The 16,234-nt window shown below is 46.6% G+C and overlaps 2 protein-coding genes across 10 annotated transcripts in view; one reads left to right on the top strand and one right to left on the bottom strand.

Moving 5' to 3' along the window:
* The window catches only part of RALGPS2 (Ral GEF with PH domain and SH3 binding motif 2), a 1,046,762-nt gene that overhangs the window by 640,548 nt on the left and 389,980 nt on the right, over positions 1-16,234 (top strand). The window lies entirely within an intron of this gene.
* The window catches only part of ANGPTL1 (angiopoietin like 1), a 68,432-nt gene that overhangs the window by 28,730 nt on the left and 23,468 nt on the right, over positions 1-16,234 (bottom strand). The gene's annotated exons all lie outside the window — the stretch shown is intronic.

The following is a 16,234-nucleotide window of genomic DNA, read 5'->3' as shown; positions in this document are numbered from 1 at the left end:
CCGGTTGTAGACTAAGAACTGGGGAGCCTTAAACCAGCCAACGTATCTTGATGAGATATTGTGTTGTACTAGCATTTACATAGAACTTACTACCCCTTATGAGGCATTGAAGCGATTTACGGCAAATAACATTGGACTCCATGACATAAGGGTAGTGCTTATTGGTTATTGTTAGTTGGGATTAATCGCCCTATCAGGAACACCATTCCATGCATTAACTCCAATTTCTTTGTGGTCGATTAAATGAAGAGAATTGTGGTGTGATCATTAGTGGGGGTTATGCAGTGCCTAATTTGTGCCTGGGGTTGCTGGTGGGGAGTAGCGCTAATTTGAGAGACCCGGGACACACTGCCACCTCCAGCACTCCCTTCCAGTCAGCACTCTAGCTGTTATTTTCACTAAGGTTCATGGAAACTAAAGGGAAGCCAATACAGTGATCGATTCACTGGTCTGGCAGGCCTTCCTCCCCCAAAACCTCAATGCAAATAAATGAAAGACAGTTGCTCAGATTCTGGGACTGTCTGCCTGTTACCCTCCAGTCAGGCTGATTGTAGAGCCTCCAGACTAACATCTACAGATGGTCGCGGACTCCATATGGTAGTGGTGTTTAGTTCAACTCAGCAAAGCTGAAGAAGGTCAGACATGCCTTCCTGCTCCTTCCTCCTCATGCACACGCTTGAGAAATAGCATTCTTGGGGACCGGTAATGAAGTGGTGGCCAATATTGTGAACTCCATATTTGCACAGGTCGATGTTGCTGTCTTCAGTATTGTGACATGCAACAGAAAATATTGCTTTGATTGTAAAGGGAACTATCCAACAAGGTTAGGTGCTTTCACTGTTGTGAAAACTGCATTTTTATGCAGGATCTTAGAATAGGGCAGGAAAAAATCCATGCGCTCCTGTCAGCAAAGGAAAATTCGGTCAAATTCTTTGAAAAGAAAAACCCACAATGCCACTTGTCAGAAAAGCGGTTTATTATATAGCCTTATAGCCCACCGTAGCGGGCTATACTGGCTATTAAAGGCCTGCTGCAGTGTTAAAGGCCCAAGCCGAAGGCGAGGGACTGTTAACAAGGCAGCTGGACTTTAATAGCCGGTATAGCCCTGCTACGAAGGGCTATAAGGCTATTAGAACATTCTGCCACTAGAGGGCAGAATGTTCTAGCAAATAAAATAAAGCCTTCAGGGAGCGCGAGGGGATTAAAATTCCCTCAGGGTCTCTGAAGCCATTGTTCACAGCCAGAGCTGTGAACAAAGAAACATTGGAATGTTGGAGCTCCGGGCTTATACCTGCCATTATAAGCCAAGAGCACTCCATTGTTTTCAATGGAGCTACCAACATTCCAATGTTCTAATATAGCCTTATAGCCCGCCGTAGTGGGCTATACCGGCTATTAAAGGCCCGCTGAATCGTTAAAGGCCCGAGCTGAAGGCGAGGGACTTTAACGAGATAGCGGGACTTTAATTGCCGGTATAGCCCTGCTACGAAGGGCTATAAGGCTATTAGAACATTCTGCCACTAGAGGGCAGAATGTTCTAACAAATTAAACAAAGGGTTCTCGAAGCTCGAGGGGATATAAATCCCCTCGAGCTGCGAGAAGCCTTTGTAGAACATTGGAATGTTGCTCTGCGGGCCTTTACCGGACGGTAGAAGCAGGGAGCACTCCATTGTCTGCAATGGAGTTCTCAACATTCCAATGTTCTAATATATGGTGTGATTGTGAGACCTAACAGTGTAATCAACGGACTAAACTATTTTGTTTCCAGTCAGGCTCGTTTGTAAAACCTTAGCTCAACCCTGGGTAGCTGTGGCTTCGAGCAGTCAGGCTTTAATAAAGGAACAAGTGCAAAGCATTTAGAAGTACCAAAATAAATGAATACAAAAGAAATACTAGACAAAGGAAATCTGACACCAATTTATAAAAATCGATTTTATGTGTATGAATTTTTAGACCCCAAAATTAACAAAATTTACTGGAGGGTTTTGGATATAAAAATATTTAGCAGAACTTAAATGACAGCTTTTCGATCGAATGCAAACCAGCGCATGCAATTACCACAATTAGTGATTCCTTTTGAAAACTTTTACAAAGTTGTGTTTGGGTTCTCTGGCGTCTTTAGGTGAACAAATCAGACAAGGAACAAATCAGTGGAACCAGTAAGGCTTAGCAGGACAGTAAAAGCAGAAGCCAGTCTATTTCCAGCCTCTCTGGACCAAACGGCATAGACATCAATGAAGTGGTCCTGATGCAAAGCATACAGGATGCTGAAGATGTTGATCCGGTCGATGGGTGTCTTCCTGGGGCCACTCCTCAGTCCACGAATAAAGTGGGGTGACTTTGACTACAGAGGTTGATGTCCTTCGTAGTCCAGCCAAAAACAAGTATCCATTGGTCTACTTGTCTCCGGTCAAATCAAAGCCAGTGGTTCCCACTAACTGCTGCTGGTAACCGTCTTGTGCAACCAAACTGCACTCTGACGAGACTCCTGGGTCCAGCAGACTGCAATATTTGTGTGTCAGAGCTCCGTTACAGGACTCAGAAGTGATCAAGCGGTTGTGGCTACCAACTTGCTACGGCAGCTTCTTCAGCTTTTGTGGGCCTGGAGCTACACTGGAAGTCAACCAACTGTCTCTAGGAGTTCACCTTTTCCATAAGAGTACTTGGGGATGATCTTTCCTCTAGCAGGGCACCAATGGCATTGTCTTTTCTTTGATAGTCCAGGATCAGCAGGTGCAGTGAAGCCGGTGTGGCAGCCTCTCTTTGCTAGGTCTAGAAAACAGCAGGTCAGTCCTTCAGTCCTCTTTCCACTACAGACATAATCTGATCTTTGGGTGCCACTTTTATGTTCACAACTTGCCCTTGGGGGATGCGACTTCTACTAGCCAATAGGCTACCAGGTCCCCTTCCTGCCTGATGACGACTTCCTGCAAAGTGTAGCATCTAGCTATCCCAGAGTGCAACATTCTGCCTCTCCCAAGATAGCAGAACCCCTCTCTCAGTGCAGCGCATGGTAGCACACCCTAGAGTCGTGGCTACCTGAGGGCTACATGCCCATGGAAAAAACAGTTTGCCAACCATTTCCCCCTTTCTTTCCCAGATGCTAGTCTGTCTATCGGAACAAAAGAGCAGCCCCTCTTGTGTGTGTGTCCACGATTTGCCCTTCAAAGATGGCTTCCTCTTTAAAGCTCGCCTTTTGGACTCGCACCCTGTGTGGTATCCTGCCAGGAAGAGAGAACCTCTTTCAACTGCAGGCCTCTATCGTGACCTTTTCTGGGAGTTGTTAACACGTATCTGCAGGAGGGCAGAAGGCTGTCTTGTGGTGAGAAAATGTAAATGGCCACTAGATACTTAAGGCGACAGAATGGATGGCAAGTTTCTAAAGTTAACTTCTCTACAAAAGTTGCATTAAATTCGACTTGGGCATCATCATGTCGGGTTTAATGCAAAAAAAAATTGATACCTTGAAGTACCAACCTTAGTAGTCCCATTCAGAAGTTAGAACAGCTGAGTTGTTCGCATGTAACACAGTATTTACCAGTGGGGCTACTTTGTAAAAACCATGATTTGGAGGTTTTACTGTTGGGACATATAAAAACACGTGCCCTACTTTTTAATATACACCATGCCTTAGAGCTCAACAGGCATACCTTATGGGTGACTTGTATTTTAAAAAGAAAGGTTTGGACTTTATCATTAGTTTAAGTGCCAAAGTTAAGTTAGCAGGTTAAAACTACTCTACCAGTCTGCAGTACCAGTCTGCAGTGCCAGGCTGCGTGACATGCTTTTACTTTGTCACATTCATGGTCACTTTAACTTATAGGTGTCATATACTAGGGACTTTTAAGTAAGTTAACGTATGCCACTTGGGTAAATCCAAATAAACATACACTTTTAAGGGTCAGAGCACTGGCACTGAGGTCTGGTTGGCAGGCCTTAGTGCAATCTGAATCCTCACACCAGTACCTAATAGGCAAAAAGTGTGGGTGAACTTGACGAAAAAAAAATCCTCACACCACTCTAGTGTTATGGAAAAAGAACCCCTTCCCACCACACCTCAGTTTCTTCTTCTAACCATTCACTTCCAATGCAAAATACACCCAAGCATTATTGGAAGAAATCGTCCTAGACCTATGGATAGCAAAGCCCCCACCTTCCTTCCTCTCTTCCCAACTAAAGGAAAAACCCATTGCAATTTTACAAGTACAAAGGGAAGAGAAGAATCACCACCAACCCCGGCGCCCAGTTCTGTTATCTTGGACACAAACCTTGTACTACTGTGAGGGACAATTTCTGTCTGACAAGATGTTAAAACCATAAAGAGGACCATTCATGCAAAGTCATTCCATTGTGCTGTTCTATGTTCTGTACTTAACTTTTAGGGCTTTGGGGCATGTTCCTTCAGTCTTTGGCATTTGCTTGAGGCATTGTCATTCACATCATAGATCAGCCCACAGAAGCATTTTAGTCTCACTGTTTATTAGGTCTCGGTCTGGCGAAAGCAGCGCGTGCGCTGCGCTCACCATGCGAGGGCTTCTTGGAATCAATATGGATTCTGCAGCTTTGTCTCAACTCCGCCTGCAGTTTTCATTCGTGCGCGTCGTTTGGCGTAACAAATTATGCAAAAGGCAGTGCAATGATTGCACCGGAGGCCTTTCAATCCCTCCTGGTAGCCACCCTGTCCCCTTTTGGCCCCACCCTCCGGGATTGGATCTTTTACTTGCGGAGGTACACGGCCTCCTTCAATTACTGGGTAGGCACTTTGTTTTGGGCCCAGACAGTGGTAGCAGCAGGGTAGTGAAGTGTGAACCGCCGCTTCCTCGCAGCTTCCTCTCAAATGCCCTAATTGCGCGCCGCTTCCTCGCAGATGCCCACATTGTGCGCCGGTCATACTCATAGATGCCCTCATTGCGCGCTGGTGAGCCACGCAGATGCCCTTATTGCACCCCGGTGACTCTCGTATATGTCCTCATTGCGCGCTGGTGACTCTCGCCGATGCCCTCATTGCGTGCCGGTGATGGGAGTGGCCTGCTCCCCTCACTGTCCGGCTCTGTGTGGATTGTGGGTGCAGGCTATGGATGTATGTGCGTCCATGGATACATGCTGATCGCGTGGACGGTAGTGCAGCAACAGCTGTGTGCAGGGCTGTGTAAGGTTGGCTGCACAGAAAGAGCTGAATGTTGCAGTGCCCTTGGTTTGTGGGCTTTCTTTGCCAGTGCAAGCTTCTCTCAGGGCTGTGCAGCTGTTTGTAGAGATGGCTGCACGGAGAGAGCTGCCGGTGGGACGGAGGACTTGCATGCACATTGTTCATAGTGCTGTGTTCGGCAGTGCAGTCTGGTGACTAGAGCGATGCATGGCGAGGGCTCTGTAGTACTTCTTCGCAGGCCGCCTCACTGCTGGGAAGAGAAGATGGACGGCGGCAGGGCGAGGCCTGTGCAGATGTGACTCCCCAGCCTTTGTGCTGCCCTGAAGGGCGCCTTGCCTCCATGGAGCACTCTACTGCGCTGAAAGGAACCCACAATATAGGTTTTAGTATATGGAGGGAGTGAGGGGCTAGAAGTCATCCTTTGAAGTGCTGGCCTCCCGAGGGTCGCACTCTTACGGCGCTACCTCAGAGCTCTGCAGTTTCTCAGGCCCTCGCTTGGGCAGGTCATGACTTTCAGTCCTGTTTCTCCCAAGTCCCGGAATGGAAAGCGGGAAGGCCTACTCACACGTGGAAAGAGGATAAATTCAGCTATTTGGCTGCTGGATGCGTTTTTTAGTTTAATGAAAATTATGCAAAGACATATTAATAAATGGTATACCATGATTATGTAGCGAGAGGTTGCGATTAAAACTCTATTTGTTTATGCAATCCAGAGTCGGTTTATCACACAGCAGTGTATGCCCATTCCTCCTCCAGCCCAGCGCTGAGTTCTTTTTCCAGAGAGGAGAGTTTGTGTTCACTCAAAGCTTCTCGCCCTGGTGTTTATCAGGGGCGATTACAGAATCATCTGGACAGGTTCAGAAGAGGTCACCCTCCAAAACAAATGATACGCTTCTCTTGACTTGAGTCATGGGTAGTGCAGCAACGGCAATTGAACTGCGTAGATACTAACTTGCTTTTTAATAAAAAACTGTTCCCTTAATGACGTTTGTCTAGCATACACATTTTTTTATAGACATAATAGTCTAACCGTGCTTTCTTTGCATGCTAAACACACCCAGTAAAACCTTTTTTCCCCTGCTGGCAGCAGATGCGCGCTCCTGTTCAGAGAGTAAAGGGGCTACGGAATGCGAACATTCCTCAGCCCTCCGCTTCACAGGAGACTCTGCTGGGCTCTCCTGGGCCAATTACCACCTCCAGGAGGGACTCTGGGTTGTCAGGCGCAACGGTCCTTCCTAATTGAAGGCCACATTGCTTCTATAAACTCAAGGGAAAGATAACCCTAGCAGTTTATAACCAAGAAGCCAACAGCCCCATCTCTGTTGTCAATACACAGCCACCGAGTAAAATGCTTTTTGGTGCAGCCTCTTGCAGTATTTTCTTAAAGCAGATAAAAAATAACATCCCATTTATTCATTGTAAAGTTTTTGCTACAGCGCTATAGACCTTGGACGAGTGACAGTGCACTTTGAAACAAGCATTAAGAATGCGAGGTCTCGCCTTTCATTAAGTTAAAGCCATTTGCTTTGCTAGACAATACCGTTAGCAAAGCAAATGGCTTTAACTTAATCAAAGGCGAGACCTATTGCATTTTCAGTGCTTGTCTATGTACTGTGAGTGTATCCTCCAACTTCCTCTGGTATGCATAGGAGGCTATTTTACTTCAGAAATTAGCCAGTCAGCTGCCCGGCAGCACTGGTGAGCAACACTGACAAAAGCATCTGAAAATTGGATACAAGAGAAAATAGTCTTGCCTGTCAAATGTGCATGCCCTGTCTCTGCAAGTGGTATTGTTTTATAAGGGGCCTGGAGTCTGTACATTGCTTACCATTTGTTGGCTTCCTTGTCACTCCTCTTTGTTTGCCGTCCCCTTTTGGCCAGTGCGTGTTGGCATCACTTCCTGTTCTATCATGTGAAATATAGACCAAGAACTGATTGATTTAGTTTGATTATTATCCTGCTGCTGTCCATCATCTGCTCGTGCTGTGATTCGGGCTCTATTTTCTTATATTCTACCTTACCATGTTGCTTCTTCTCTCATGCCAAACTCTGTTGTCCATGTTGCACTTTCTCCCCCTCCCACCACCTCTGTCTCTTCTTTCCTTCCCACCCATTGTCAGTCCTTCCACTGCCTGTGATGCTTCTATGCACTCCTGCCCTCCCCTTGTCTGTTGATTCTTTCCCTCCCGCCCTCCCCTTGTCTGTGTTGCTTCCTCCCCCCCACCCTCTCCTTGTCTGTGTTTCTTCTTTCCCTCCCTCCCACCCTCCCCTTGTCCGCGTTGCTTCTTTCCCGACCTCACTGTGTCGGTGTTGCTTCTTTCCCTTCCCTCACCCTCCCCTTGTCTATGTTGCTTCTTTCCCGCCCTCCCCATGTCTGTGTTGCTTCTTTCCATCCCTCCCGCCCTCCCCTTGTCCATGTTGCTTCTTTCCCTAACTCCCTCCCCTTGTCCATGTTGCTTCTTTCCCTAACTCCCTCCCCTTGTACGTGTTGCTTCTTTCCCTCCCTCCCTCCCTCCCCTTGTCCGTGTTACTCATTTCCCCCTCCCCCTTGTTCGGGTTACTTATTTCCCTCCCTCCCTCTTCTTCCTCTTGTCCGTGTTGCTTCTTTCCCTCCCGCTCTCCCCTTGTCCGTGTTACTTATTTTCCTCCCCTTGTCCGTGTTACTTATTTCCCTCCCGCCCTCCCCTTGTCTGTTACTTATTTCCCTCCCGCCCTTCCCTTGTCCGTGTTACTTATTTCCCTCCCACCCTCCCCTTGTCCGTGTTACTTATTTCCCTCCCACCCTCCCCTTGTCCGTGTTACTAATTTCCCTCCCGCCCTCCCCTTGTCTGTGTTACTTATTTCCCTCCCGCCCTCCCCTTGTCCGTGTTACTTATTTCCCTCCCGCCCTCCCCTTGTCCGTGTTACTTATTTCCCTCCCGCCCTCCCCTTGTCCGTGTTACTTATTTCCCTCCCGCCCTCCCCTTGTCCGTGTTACTTATTTCCCTCCCGCCCTCCCCTTGTCCGTGTTACTTATTTCCCTCCCGCCCTCCCCTTGTCCGTGTTACTTATTTCCCTCCCGCCCTCCCCTTGTCCGTGTTACTTATTTCCCTCCCGCCCTCCCCTTGTCCGTGTTACTTATTTCCCTCCCGCCCTCCCCTTGTCCGTGTTACTTATTTCCCTCCCGCCCTCCCCTTGTCCGTGTTACTTATTTCCCTCCCGCCCTCCCCTTGTCCGTGTTACTTATTTCCCTCCCGCCCTCCCCTTGTCCGTGTTACTTATTTCCCTCCCGCCCTCCCCTTGTCCGTGTTACTTATTTCCCTCCCGCCCTCCCCTTGTCCGTGTTACTTATTTCCCTCCCGCCCTCCCCTTGTCTGTGTTACTTATTTCCCTCCCGCCCTCTCCTTGTCCGTGTTACTTATTTCCCTCCCGCCCTCCCCTTGTCTGTGTTACTTATTTCCCTCCCGCCCTCCCGTTGTCAGTGTTGCTTATTTCCCTCCCGCCCTCCCCTTGTCCGTGTTACTTAATTCCCTCCCGCCCTCCCCTTGTCCGTGTTACTTAATTCCCTCCCGCCCTCCCCTTGTCCGTGTTACTTATTTCCCTCCTGCCCTCCCCTGGTCCGTGTTACTTATTTCCCTCCCGCCCTCCCCTTGTCCGTGTTACTTATTTCCCTCCCGCCCTCCCCTGCTCTGTGTTACTTATTTCCCTCCCGCCCTCCCCTGGTCCGTGTTACTTATTTCCCTCCCGCCCTCCCCTGGTCCGTGTTACTTATTTCCCTCCCGCCCTCCCCTGGTCCGTGTTACTTATTTCCCTCCCGCCCTCCCCTGGTCCGTGTTACTTATTTCCCTCCCGCCCTCCCCTGGCCCGTGTTACTTATTTCCCTCCCGCCCTCCCCTGGTCTGTGTTACTTATTTCCCTCCCGCCCTCCCCTGGTCCGTGTTACTTATTTCCCTCCCGCCCTCCCCTGGTCTGTGTTACTTATTTCCCTTCCGCCCTCCCCTGGTCTGTGTTACTTATTTCCCTCCCGCCCTCCCCTGGTCTGTGTTACTTATTTCCCTCCCGCCCTCCCCTGGTCTGTGTTACTTATTTCCCTCCCGCCCTCCCCTGGTCTGTGTTACTTATTTCCCTCCCACTCTCCCCTTGTCCGTGTTACTTATTTCCCTCCCGCCCTCCCCGTGTTACTAATTTCCCTCCCGCCCTCCCCTTGTCTGTGTTACTGATTTCCCTCCCTCCCACCCTCCCCTTGTCTGTGCTACTTATTTCCCTCCCTCCCACCCTCCCCTTGTCTGTGCTACTTATTTCCCTCCCGCCCTCCCCTTGTCTGTTACTTATTTCCCTCCCTCCCGCCCTCCCCTTGTCTGTTACTTATTTCCCTCCCTCCCGCCCTCCCCTTGTCTGTTACTTATTTCCCTCCCTCCCGCCCTCCCCTTGTCTGTTACTTATTTCCCTCCCTCCCGCCCCCCCTTGTCTGTTACTTATTTCCCTCCCTCCCGCCCTCCCCTTGTCTGTTACTTATTTCCCTCCGTCCCGCCCTCCCCTTGTCTGTTACTTATTTCCCTCCCGCTCTCCCCTTGTCTGTTACTTATTTCCCTCCCGCCCTCCCCTTGTCTGTTACTTATTTCCCTCCCGCCCTCCCCTTGTCTGTTACTTATTTCCCTCCCTCCCCTTGTCTGTTACTTATTTCCCACCCTCCCCTTGTCTGTCACTTATTTTCCTCCCTCCCGTCCTCCCCATGCCTGTTACTTATTTCCCTCCCTCCCGTCCTCCCCATGCCTGTTACTTATTTCCCTCCCGCTCTCCCGCCCTCCCCTTGTCTGTTACTTATTTCCCTCCCTCCCCTTGTCTGTTACTTATTTCCCTCCCTCCCGCCCTCCCCTTGTCTGTTACTTATTTCCCTCCCTCCCGCCCTCCCCTTGTCTGTTACTTATTTCCCTCCCTCCCCTTGTCTGTTACTTATTTCCCTCCCTCCCGCCCTCCCCTTGTCTGTTACTTATTTCCCTCCCTCCCGCCCTCCCCTTGTCTGTTACTTATTTTCCTCCCTCCCTCCCCTTGTCTGTTACTTATTTTCCTCCCTCCCTCCCCTTGCCTGTGTTACTTCTTTCCCTCCCTCCTGCCCTCCCCTTGTCTGTTACTTCTTTCCCTCCCTCCTGCCCTCCCCTTGTCTGTGTTACTTCTTCCCCTAGCCACCCCACCACTCCCGCCCCCCAAACCCCTGCAAATGTCGCTATTGCTTCTTCCCTCCCATCCTCCTGGGTGCTATTTCCCTTCCACCCACCACATTTCCGTTGCCTGCCTTAACCCCTTGCATGCTGATGACGAACCCCAGCCGTCATGCACTACGGTGCTCCTGTGCTGATGACGGCTGGGGTTCGTCATGGCCCACCCCTGTTCATTTGTTTACAGCACAGGGGCGGAAACGGGCCAGCAGTGAAGGGGTTAAGGGAAAGAAACGCTATGACATGCCAAGTCATGGCACTTTTTTTCTAACTGTACTTACATCGATGCTGCACAGCCACGCTGTTGTACAATATGACTGAATATTGGTTAAACATTGACAAAGCCAATAGCTTTGGCATAGGCAAGACTACTAGGCTTTTGCCAATGGTTATTTCTGTAGCGTCCATTTTTCTGATATTTTTGCGGCATGCAAGTGACCACTGTGAAAAAGTCAATTGGTTGACTTTGCGACTCCTTGATTATGGAAGCAGACTAGCCATTTAATCCATAAAGATATCTTCCAGATCTTCTAGTAAGAATCTTGGCCTGGCTGCATCTTCAAAATCCTGCTTCTCAGGTAGTCCCCTCTTTCCCAAGAACTAGTAGCTTGTTTGTGTTGCTCATGTGTTAATTTTGGTAGCTCGTCTTTCCTTTTAGAAAAACTTCAGCGCGGTTTCCTTTTCACATTGGTCTTTTGCTATTTTCTAAAAAGTTTGTTACAAATTAAATAATTTTAAAGTCCGCTATTGCGTGAATTTTTACTAAGCATGATTTGGAACGTTGGTGTTTTGCAATATATAAATATATATTTCTAGGTCTCCTTACTCTTATTTAGTTGACCGTCTTCCAGACTGTCAGCGGGTAAATGCTTAGCGGAACAGAATGGTTACTCCAATAGAGATAGTGATACCACCACTGGGAATAGTTTTTAGGTGTGAAGACTATTCTGTATTAAATTGCCTCCTTTAGGTTGATTTCTATTTTGAGGGTTGATCTATTTTAGAGAACACATTCTTGTTGTCTTTCAGTTGTATTTGCATATCTTAAATATGCTGTTGGCGTGCTTTGCACAGGTCAAAGGCATGTGAGCCGCAATACATCAACAAAGTTGTTGCCAGTCTAAATCCTAATCAAACTTTTGGATCACCAGTTGGCTGAATTGTGTTACTTTAACTAGCCTTGCCTCAGTGGGCTCAACACATGGAGTAAAGAGCTCTTATTAATGTCTTGTTCTCTCCTCCCCACAGGGACTAAGCACGCAATGGTAATTGTCTCAAGATGTTCGCTAGCGATGATGTATAGGATAGGGGCAGGCTGCATGTGTTCTTCGAGATATTAATCTTCCCACAGATGACCTCATTCTCATCTTTACGTTTTTTCCTATGTGCCTTTTTCTGTTTTTCTACATTGAAGGTCACTACGAGTAAGTTTTTTTTGTTGCCAATATAATTGATGATTTTACCCGTTAGTGCTTCGCTTTTTATTTTATATTGTTGTATTTTGCATGCCATCTAAAATGTGTGTAGCTTCAAAGTGACCCTATCCCTAGAAACTGAAAATGGCTTCCACCCACGTACCTGATATTAGTATCCAAGCTGCCGACATGTTAATATTTCTTTCACTGGTAATCTGTGGAATTTGTCAGTCACAACATATTTCATTTTTGCATCACTCTGTATACCCCAAGTGGTTTTCACCTTTCAGTAATACTGTCAAAGGTATGAGTAAGTGTTTCTGTGTTTTTTCTGAACCTGTACGTTGATTTCAGTTTTGTTTGGCACCGGTCCTATTACTATAAGCATTTTGACTTCCTGTGATACTACGATAATGCAGCTGTATAGCAAACGTTTGAGATGCTAATAAGGGTTCTTAGCGCTGGTTTGTAAAGCTATTGTATGCAAAACTGGCAACTGAGGTTGGGTTCAGGACAGAGATCAGGGTAGAGTAGATATCCACTTAGAGTATAGTCTTGGCAAAGGACAGTGCATTAGTCCTTTATTCAGGACTGTCTCTTCTGAGAGTAATTGATGATGTATTGCAAAGATATTTATCTTGTGAGTTGGCTTTCACTAAAGCCAGCAAACCTGCTTAATTTAGGCTAGTGCAAGAATGTGTGTGCAGCCTACAGATTCCCTGCTAATTTATACTGAACTTCTGTAGATCTGCACCCGGCGAGTGAATGTTTAAGCCAAGGATTGCCCAGGATGTTATAGTCTAGGTGTACCTCATCGGGACAGGCTGGAGCTGTATGAAGATCCAGATGCATAATGTGAAGCTTCCAGCAACTCTCTACCAGCTTCAATCTATCTCCATGCCAGAAATCTGGAGTCAAGTCTGCAGAATAACAACTCTGCAACAGATATCCCCAGACGTGTCCATTAAAAGAAAAACTGCAACTTACTCTTTGGACCCAAAAAGACTCAAACCCATCTGGGTTGCAGATGTGCCTGTAAACAGGGGGATATGTCCTGAGTTGGTCCTTCTTGGATCCCTGCCTACATCTGCAGTTGCTCAGGTGATATCTTGCCCGTACACACGCACATTCTCACAACAACCCCTCCTCCCTCCCCACACACATAGCCACAACCTATATTGATACGGGTAATGTCTGCCTGCAGATAGCAGGCCAGATTTGGAGACCTTGAAGCACAGTCTGCTTATATTCGTTCGGCATCTGATTGAATGTGAAATAGTGATCAATCTCAAGTTATACTTATCAAGCCCTCTTGTGTCGTCTAGAAATAGTAGTGTACGAGTTTAACCGCAGGAGTCGAAGTTTTAACAGACTAATGAAATGGACAAACATGTTATGCTTGCTACCTGGGCATAATTCAAAACGGAACCTCACTTCATGTTGATGCCACTAGCAGTGTCAGCTGGGGTGTCTAGGTTTGCCTCGAACATGTTTTGCAGAGTCTATAGGAGTTCGAATGATGCTTTTAAATGGACTCTAAGGAGGCGCTTCATTGACTTGTCACGATGTAGGAATTGAAAGACGCGCTTTATTAGTATCCGTTTGGTCGGTAGTCATGAGGTAATGATCTGTCATGTCTAGCTGATCTGTTGTAATGTTGTTCAAACTGGTGTGAAGGTCCAAGTCTATAGTGTCTGTGTTCATGTAAACTGATGCCTTAATAATCTGAGGATGGGAAAGGGGCTTAAGGCAATGGCTGATGGAATGTACAAAAGGGTTAGTGGCCTGCTATTAGTGTTTAAAATCACACTGTACAATGAAGTATGCAGTGGGTAGCATAAGATTAAATACGCCGCAAAGTTGCTTATGGTATTTAGAAAATTCAGTAGTGTCATGATGGTGTAAGTGATTGGTGTATTTTGAGGTTTTGACATTAGATGAATTATAAGGGTGAGAAAAAGGAAAACATTCATGTTGGGATGAAAAAGTCACTTGCATGGTAAAAGACGTGTACTCATGCCCAGAGTGGCCCAGCTGCGGTGATATCTGGGTCCTCAGTGATAAACTGTGGTCCTGGGTGAACACAGATCATGCGTGTGCCATGGTCTAGTAGGCCTGTCTCATGGATGTGGTCTGGTTCGACCGGGACAGGTGCACAAAGAGCTATCCTCATAGTGGTGAAGCATAGCGCCCTTATCAAGAGCTAGGGAGCCCGAGCATGGTGGTGGTGCATATAATTTCTTTAATGAGTACTCAGTAGCGTGGCCAGGCAGTTGAACTGTGCCCCGAGAGTGGGGCCTACTTTGTGATTGCTGTGTGATTAGCGCACCCTTGGCATCCCTTAGGATGTGTGGCTGGCCGGAAACATGTATGTCGTTACATGGAGCACTGTTGTCTATGTATGCCCATGGCAGCGGAGCTTGGAGGCCTGCTTGTGTTTTTACATGGCATGCTGTTATGAATGTGTGCCCGTGTAGCAGTGCATGGAAAGATACACATGGGATCCACCATAAGCCATCCCAATAAATGTATGCCTTTTGCAAGAGATGATCATTTAAATATGCGGAAAAACAACACACATGATTTTTAAGTGAGCACATAAATGTCACCTTGCCAGTGGATTTCTGAATGGCAACAAAGATCCGGCTCTTTTTTCGAATCGGGAGAATAGGCATCCCCCAAAGCAATCTGAGCACAATTTCTGATCCTTTCTGGCACCCCACAATAGTGACCCACAATGCTACATTTTGGACATACGGCAGCTGTCCTCTGTGCCGCCATCATAGATGATGCTTGGATGCATTCCCTCCAAACGCTGGCCCAAGGAGCTGCTGATCTTGGAAACACATGCAATAGCTATTAGAAAGTAGGCCAATTCCAGATATTATACTGTCTAAAAAGTAGTCTACTGAGACGTACAGAGTCCAAGATTCATTTCAGCAGCTTCCATTCAGTCAGTCAGTAGCTAAAGGAGCTGCAGGGTCCTTCTTTGCCAGAGACTCAATTGGATGAAACAGCTGGAGCTGACCCAGTACTGTCGAAGAGCAAAAAGAAGAAAGCGGTTGAGGAGGCGAAGATTGTCCTGCGATCATGGAACCAAGCAGCCAGGTTAAACATGCCAAGTCTACAAGAAGTTCAACATGTAGGTGACTGGATTTGAAGCACTTCACTCACTGGGTGTGTTTTTGGATCGGCTCTTGAGCACTCATGTGTGAACTGACATGCAGGGGAGAGTGACAATGTGTGTTTTCATATCTAAAAATAAATATGATTGAGATTATGTAATAAGAAGATGGTGCTGGAGGATTGGAGCTGGCATCTACTGCTGGCTGCCTAACTAGACAAAGTGTAGGTAATGTGATTAGCTGTTTCCTCTCAGACAGGTATTAAGGGACGCAATTAACAATATTCCACATGTTTACAAAGCATGTGAAATATCAAGGACCCCCTGTGAATTGATACAATTCATGGGACAGGGTAAACATACAATGGAAAATAGAACTCCCAGGCAATAGTTAACATCTGTAATGCAAGAAATGAGTTCAAAAGATTAAAAAAGTAAAAAAACAATACATTATAATTATATAATCAAATACATTTATATTGTAATTTAAAATCATCAAACAATGACATTTATTGATGCATATAATGAAATACTCGATTAAAGAATCCAGCAATCTCAGAAATGCACTTTGATTCCGATAGATCTTCAAACAAAGTAAACGTATTTCTTGTCATCTCTGATGCATTTGAAGCGTAATTCGTCTTGTACAGACTTGCCACTGTGTTGCATTTCTTTGTAGTACATCTTTTCTATTAGGCTAATGTGACAGTACCTTGTATGCACTCACAGCAAATTGCTGTGCATGCTCCAAAGATTGCAAAATTTGCTTTCCACCGCATCTTCAACTAGAGAAAGGTTGCTTACATCTCTCCTGCAATTATTTATTTTCACTGTGAGCAAAGTCAGTCTGGTAATCCAGTTAAATATATTTTGCTATGGAAATGTATGCTTTGTAATAACCTGTTCAGATACTTTCAGCTATCAAGAATAGTTTAGCCCTGTTCCCAGCAAGATACAAGTGACAAGGGTGTAGATTGGCTCCTATTTTTGGAACCGACTGCTCCTACCCTTATGCTCGGAGAGAATACAGACAATACAACAAACGCTTTAAGACCCAGATCTTCTGTCGTGCATGTGGTCTGGACGACATAATTTCACACTGACAAGCTCTCCTGCTCAACTTATATAGTTTCCCATCTTGGGGTCTGACATGCTTGTTCTGGCAATGTCCGTGCTTTACAGAAATAATAAAAAGTAGGCATTGTGTGTGAATCGACGACGGGGATATCTGTAATCCTACAACAGCATTAATGTCTCTAACAAAGTATTGAAAAAGGCTTTGGTACTATTGGATGGTCTCACATGTTCGTAGTGATGCCTGGGCTGGGATTTGATCCAATTCTTCGAGGTTTGG

This window comes from Lissotriton vulgaris, chromosome 1_1 (genome assembly GCF_964263255.1).
Source record: "Lissotriton vulgaris chromosome 1_1, aLisVul1.2, whole genome shotgun sequence".
NCBI lineage: Eukaryota > Metazoa > Chordata > Amphibia > Caudata > Salamandridae > Lissotriton > Lissotriton vulgaris.
The sequence above is the reverse complement of the archived record's forward strand: the minus strand, read 5'-3'. Positions and strand labels throughout refer to the sequence as shown.